The sequence below is a fragment of the Capsicum annuum genome, chromosome 7 (assembly GCF_002878395.1).
Source record: "Capsicum annuum cultivar UCD-10X-F1 chromosome 7, UCD10Xv1.1, whole genome shotgun sequence".
NCBI lineage: Eukaryota > Viridiplantae > Streptophyta > Magnoliopsida > Solanales > Solanaceae > Capsicum > Capsicum annuum.
Window position 1 is genome coordinate 24905150 of NC_061117.1, and position 7076 is coordinate 24912225.

Sequence of the window (7076 nt, forward strand, 5' to 3'; positions counted from 1 at the left end):
TATCAACTCCACAGTCATTTAGTTATAGGCTTTTAGATACTTTTCAGACAATTATCCAGTTTTTAGATGATTGTCAGTCTTTATGTTATTACTTTTGGATGGTTATTTTAGATTTAAGAGTTCAGTAATGTCTCAGTATTATAAAACCTTATGGCATATTCAGTTATTCTATATATGTGTATCTTTTATTAGCAGTTTCGTTCAGTGATCACAACAGGTACCAGCTCATGGGTTAGCTTGTGGACACTTGTGATTGTAAGCACTGTGTGGCGTCCAAGGTGTACTCATGGGGTGTTACATTGATGCTCTTATTACCATGGTAAATATTAAATTTCAAACTTTAGTAAAAATTTTGGAACTGGTAATTCCTTGAGTTTAGGTCGGGTTTTATTGCCAACCAATTCTTTTTTTAGCATGGAACTATACACCATATTTTCTATTCTCAGATCCACAACAGAATAGGGTAGAGTAAAGAGGACATGAGCATTTTTTTGGAAACCTCCAGAGCATTACTATTTCAATTTAAATTACCTATAAATTTTTGAGAAATTATGTACTCACATCTATCCCTAAGTGTAATAGGGACAAATTTCTTCCTAGAGTAGGCTCTTGTGCTTTCATAGGATATCCCTTGACTAAAAATGGTACAAACTCTATAATTTATCTACCAAGGCTACTTTATTTTTTAGGTATAATTTTTATGAGGAACCCTTTCTTTTTGCTTTCAATTTATCTCCCCCTCCTATTTTTACCCATCATGTGGTTGTTCTTTCAGATCATGCCTCTGATTCTCCAATTTCGGTCATTCCACCACTACCTTCATCTCTTTCTCTTCCACCTATCATTTCTCCTCCTTCTTGAAGGTTCAGGAGATATCAGAAACCATTTTTTTGTCTGTGACCTTTCATTTCTCTTTATGTCTCTAATTTTACTTCAATTTGAACAAATTACCTCACTAGTAGTGTTGTTCTAGAACTACTCTTACTAATAGAAAGCTTGTGTTCCAACATGGCAAGAGGCTATGATAAAGGAATTTAAAGCTTTATGGGACAATAAGACCTGGTCTAAAGTGCCTTTACCCGTTGAAAAGAAAACCATTGGTCATAAATAAATTTACAAAATCAAATAAAAGGATGATGGGTCTATTGAAAGGTATAAGAATCATTTAGTAGTTAGAGGATACTCAAGTTAAGGGTGTTGATTTTAATAAAACCTTCTGTCCAGTTATTAAATTCTCTATTATTATCGGTCTATTGTTGTAGCTGTTAAGAAAGTCTAGCCTCTCTACCTACTTTATGTCAATAATGTATTTTTGCATGGTGACTTATACGGAGAGGTCTATCTAATGTTTCTGATGGTTTGACAGTTGGTACTGTTACAGGTTTTCCCCCTTCTTTGGTATGTTATTTGCAAAAGTCTTTATAGATATTATGGTAAGCATCTCGGCAATAGTATGCCAAGTTATACCAAGCCCTATGTTACTAGAATTTTTCTCACTCTCCCAATGACCAATTCTTTTTGTATTAAGAGTTCTCCCTTTTCCTTTTCCATTATTCTTCTTGCTACCTATCTCGATAGTATATCTTATTGGGTGATATTTGGATGAGATTACTGCTCTCAAGAAATTTTTACACTCGCAGTTTAAAATAAAAGGATTTGGCACCCTTAATTACTTTATTGGTATTAAGGTATCTTTTCCATCTTTTAGTTTGTTGTTGCACCAATAAAAGTTCATCAGAGATCTTTTTTAGGAATATAATTATGATATTGTGACTCTTGTCACTTGCCAACCTGATTTATTGATTAATTAAATGCTAATATGGGTGTTCCTTTACCTTCATCAGAGACTTATAGAAGTTTAGTGGGTAAGCTCAATTTTCTTACTCATATTAGGCTCGACCTTTCTTTTATTGTACAACACTTGTGTCAATATCTTCAGCTCCCCACTAATTTTCATATAAAATGAGATTTGCATATGTTTAGTAATTGAGAGGGTTCTTTGATACTGAGATCATTTATTCTAATTCACTGAGTCTTGCTTGATCTATTCATTATGATAGTGACTAGGTGATTTGTCCTGATGGTCATCAATCTGTTACCATATTTTGGTTCTCTTACACCTTGTAAGTCTAAGAAGCAACCTACTATCTCTTTATCATCTTTGGGGGAGGAGTACATATCTTACAGTAAGGTTGTTACTGAGTTGACATAGTTGGTACCCTTTTTTCAAATTTTAGTATTGGACATTTGTTCCAACCTTGATAAAGTACTGGTAGACTTGTATCCTATTTTCATGTATTGTCAACTAGTTGATGTTCTCACCAATATTTTGAATAGTCTTGTTCATTATTCAATTTTTCTCAAGTTAGGTGTATACTCTCCCTATAACTTGCGGTGTATGTGAAACACCTTCAATTTTGGCCCTTAGAAATTTCTTGAGCTTTGAGCTCACTACCTTATTTAAGAGTTAACCTTATGAGTCGTATGGTATCTTGATAGGTTAGGTTACCCTAGTCATAAGGTAATCACTGCAGGGTGCATGGTATTCTACCTTATGTACGACCAAAGGGAACGAGTCGTTAAGTGTGGTGACGAGTCATTAGATAGGGTCGTAACCAAATCGTGAAACTTAGTACCTTGATTCTGATCGAAGTACTAGAGGCTTACTAAGAGCCGTGAGGATACGTTACTAGTCATAAGGTCAGGTTACTAGTGGGATTCTGTAGTCATAAGGTGTATAATATATGGGTATCCAAATCACTATCTAGGAAATGACTCATATGAGTCATATGATGTGGTGACAAGTCAATGGGTTGACTCGTAACTAAGGGAAACTTTTAAGTTGAGGGCACTCTGAACATTTTCCAGTTTAATCCCTTGTATCCTATGACTCAAAACATTCATTGGGGATTTATTATAATAGTATTCTTAATATAATACTCCCAAAATTCTCTCTCAAACTCTCTATTCAAGATAAAGCTAGGGTTTTATCAAGATAATCAATTGGGGCTTTCAAGGGTGATTTATCTCCATACTTCTTATTTCTTAAGGCATGTTACTCGTCCCTTATTTTTATTTTACTAAAAGCATATGTTTTGAGTTATGGTTTTCATGGTATTGTTATGGTTAAGAAACAAGGGTTAGGGGTTTTGAATGCCAATTATTGATATATATTTTCCCATGGTTTAATTATGGTTTCCCTATTTTAAATATGGTTTTGAACATATGGGTGCATGGGTATGGTGTTTAAACTTGGTAATGGTAAATTTCTCTAAACTTATGGTTTTTGAAGTGGTTATAACCCCAACCCTGTATTGTAAAATTAGTTAAAAATTATGACAAAGGTGGGATTTTGAACTAGGGGTACAATGGAATCCCCATGGTGTTTGGTTTGACTTATTTCTTGAAAGTAATTCATGTTATAAGTGGTTAAAATGGTTTTGGGTAGTTTTGCAAAACCTTGTGGGGTACACGAGAAACTCCAAGTGAACTTAAAATGAAAACCTTGTGGGGTACACAAAAATCCCCCAAGTGATTTTAATAATGTAGTCTGCGGGGTACATGGAAATTACCTAAGTATTTTCTAATGACATTGATTTCAATCTTTAGTCGGTATGATGATACCACTTTATAATGCCTTAATAATTAACTCCTAGAATTGGTGGTTTGGTTATGTGTTAAATGTCTTAATTGGGCAATAATGGGGGTTGTGATAGCTAGCCATGAAGGTGTGTGTCCAAAGGACGGACACTGGAAACTCATGTTTGCCGACATGTGGTTTGGTCTTGATTATCATGTGGTTATGGGGTAAAGGGCAATCCCTTAAGTCTATATATGTATTTTTGTATCATGGAGGGCGAATGGTACATGAGAATCGCTGGTCTTCTATGATATCTCTAATTAGTGTGGCTGCATGCATTGGGCCTATTCAAGGGGTAACACTGGGCTCATATAGCCTGTGTTGGACTTATGATAGTAAATCTACAAATCTTGGTTAAGGTTTTAAATGGATGCTAAACCTTGCTCCCTATCCCGGCACAGTATATATATGTATATATGTTATTGAATATGGTATTTGATTTGGTTTTGAATTGTTAGAACTATTTTATCTTTATCCCTGAGTTACATGTTATCGTTTACTCTGCTAACCATCTTCGAGCGTTTTATCCCCAAGCAATGCAGGAACTAGCCATACTTTCATTCCGTTTGCTCAGTGACTTGGTTATTCGGGGACAACTTTTGAGTCAGACTAAAGTGGTGAGCTTTTATACTATTGAAGACCCTATTTCATGCTATGGACTTCTTTATATCATTTTTGTAATTTCTTTGGTTTTAGTTTTGGCTATGGTTGGGGGCATACCTCAACTAGATATTTTTTTATTTTGGTTAGAGGCTTTGTCGGACTACTATGGGCATGGGTGGTATCGATATTAGTATTAGCATTAGTATTGGTATTGGTACTGGCATTGGGATTAGTTTTGGTTGTACATTTGGATGTGGATGTTTGGTTATAGTTATAGACTTAATTTAATGTCCTTAAATTAATATGGTTTTATCTTATTATATGTTCGAAATTCATCTGAAATAAGTTTAGCGTGGTTAATGGTTTAGGTATTAGGGGTGGTCTCTGGTCCTGGTTCGACTTGAAATACCCGACAAGACTAGGCCTTAGTTCGGGTCATGCCAAATTGGTATCAAAGCGCTAGGTTCATAGTCAATTGGATCTCCATTAAGCCGTGGCGAGAAGAGTCTCCATTAAGGATGTGTAGCACTCTACACTCATAAGGGAGAAGATACGAGGCATTTAGAAATATTTCTCTTTCTTGTATTCTATTTTTGGGCTGTAGAGTCTAAGGTCCTAATATCTTCTATAATTCCCGTTTGTTCGCATTTCAGGTCATGCCTCCTAGATGATCTGAAGCTCACAAGAACTCTTGCTTCCTACCCAAGGACAATTTTTATGGTAAACTCCATTCTTATGAAGTCCAGACCCATACTAGGGGTCCAGTTCCTGATTGACCTTCTGGAGTTCCACTGGTCCTCTCTAACTATTCACGAGCTCCTCAGGCTAATGTGACGAATGCTGAATTTCATCCACCCATTCATATGTTCGCACAATTCGTAGCTTCTCAGTCTTAGCGTGGTGCTTCTGTTACTCCATCTTCTGAGGCCATGAGGGTTGGTCAATTATGAGGTTGAACCCTCCAACCTTTACTGGTGTTAGGGTCAAAGAGGATCCTTAAAACTTTCTAGATGAGATAGAAAAGATCTTTCGCGTGATGCATGCGACTAATATGGAAGGAGTGGATTTTTTTGCCTGCCATCTAAAGGATGTGGCATACCAGTGATACGATAAATGGGACTAGTCAAAGGGTGATGATGCTGAGTTATCCCTGTGGGTTGATTTCTAATAATTTCCTAGACCACTTCTTTCCTCAAGAGTTGAGGAAGGCAAATGCGTAAGTGTTTGTTAACCTAAATCAAGGCAAGATATCATTCAAGAAGTATGCCTTGAAGTTTCACCAGTTAGCTCGGTATGCTAGCATTAGGGCTATAATGAGAAAGTTTGCTTTTGGGTTGTCTTGAGACTTGATTTTGGAGAGTAAGACTTCCTTTCTAAATAAGGACATGGATATTTCAAGTTTTGCAGTGTATAAGCAGCAGGTGGAGAAAGAGAAGAAGAAGTAGACAAAGATAGGGAAGACGTAGATCAAGATGTTTAATTCTTTAATCAGGGTGGATATCAACAACAGAGTGGCAAGGATGGTGTAAAGTGGTCCAAGATGAGATGGGGCGATTCTGGGCCTCACTCAATGGCTAGTTCTCCTTAACCAAAGCCATCTGGTGAATGGAATTTTCAGTGTAGGGATAATTCTAGGGTGCAGGGTACCCAGTCTCAGGCTAGTAGGGCCCGATCAGCTTCGTTATTTCCAAATTGGAGATTTTATGGTTATTTGTATTAGGATTTCTGTGATGAGGGAAGAGACAAGTGTTTCAACTGTGGTCAGCCAAGGCATATGCTTAGAAACTGTTCTGTTGGTAAGGTTGCTTCTAGGTCAAACAAGGTTCCTGTTTCCTCTTCATCAGCTTCAGCAATAAAGAGTGCCCCATCTAGCTCCAGCACTGGTCAAAACCAACTTTATACTTTTACTACCCACTAGGAGTCTGAGGGAATGCCTGATATCATTACTAGTATGTTGAAACTCTTTTCCTGTGATGTGTACTATTTACTTGATCCGAGGTCCACTTTTTCTTATGTGACCCGATTTGTCGCTATGCATTTTGGTTTTGGTCCTGAGTGTATTTTTAACCCTTTTTCTATATGTCTACCCCGTTGGGTGACTCTATGGTGGCTAAAAAAGTCTATAGGAGTTGTGTGGTATCTGTAGGTGGTTAGGAGACCTTGGTGGATCTGTTTGACTTAGATATAGTTGATTTCGATATAATATTGGGGATGAATTGGTTGCAATCGTGCTATGCTTCTCTAGACTATTGGACCCAGAGGGTCATCTTTAAATTCCCTAATCAATTGGTTATTGAGTAGGAGGGTGGTTCCCTAGCTCCTAACGAAGGGTTCATTTCATATCTTAGATCCAAGATATTAATCTCCAAGGGGTGTCTCTATCATTTGGTCCGAGTTAAAGATTCTAACTCGGATAGTCTTTCTTAATATTTCATCCTAGTGGTGAATGAATTTCTTGAGGTTTTCCCGAATGACCTTCCTGGTGTATTTCCTGATAGGGAGATTGATTTTGGGATTGATCTTCTTGCGGACACTGGTCCTATTTCTATTCCCTCATATAGAATGGCTCCAGTTGAGTTAAAAGAGCTTAAGGAGAAACTAAAGGATCTCTTAGACAAGGGTTTCAACCATCCTAGTGTGTCTTCATGGGGTGCACTTGCAATTTTTTATGTGTAAGAAGGATGATTCTCATCAGATGTGTATTGATTATTGAACGTTGAATAAGGTAACAGTAAAAATCAAGTACCCACTTTTGAGGATAGATGATTTATTTGAACAGCTTCAGGGTGCTAAGTTTTTCTCCAAGATTGATCTTCGATCGAGATATCATCAA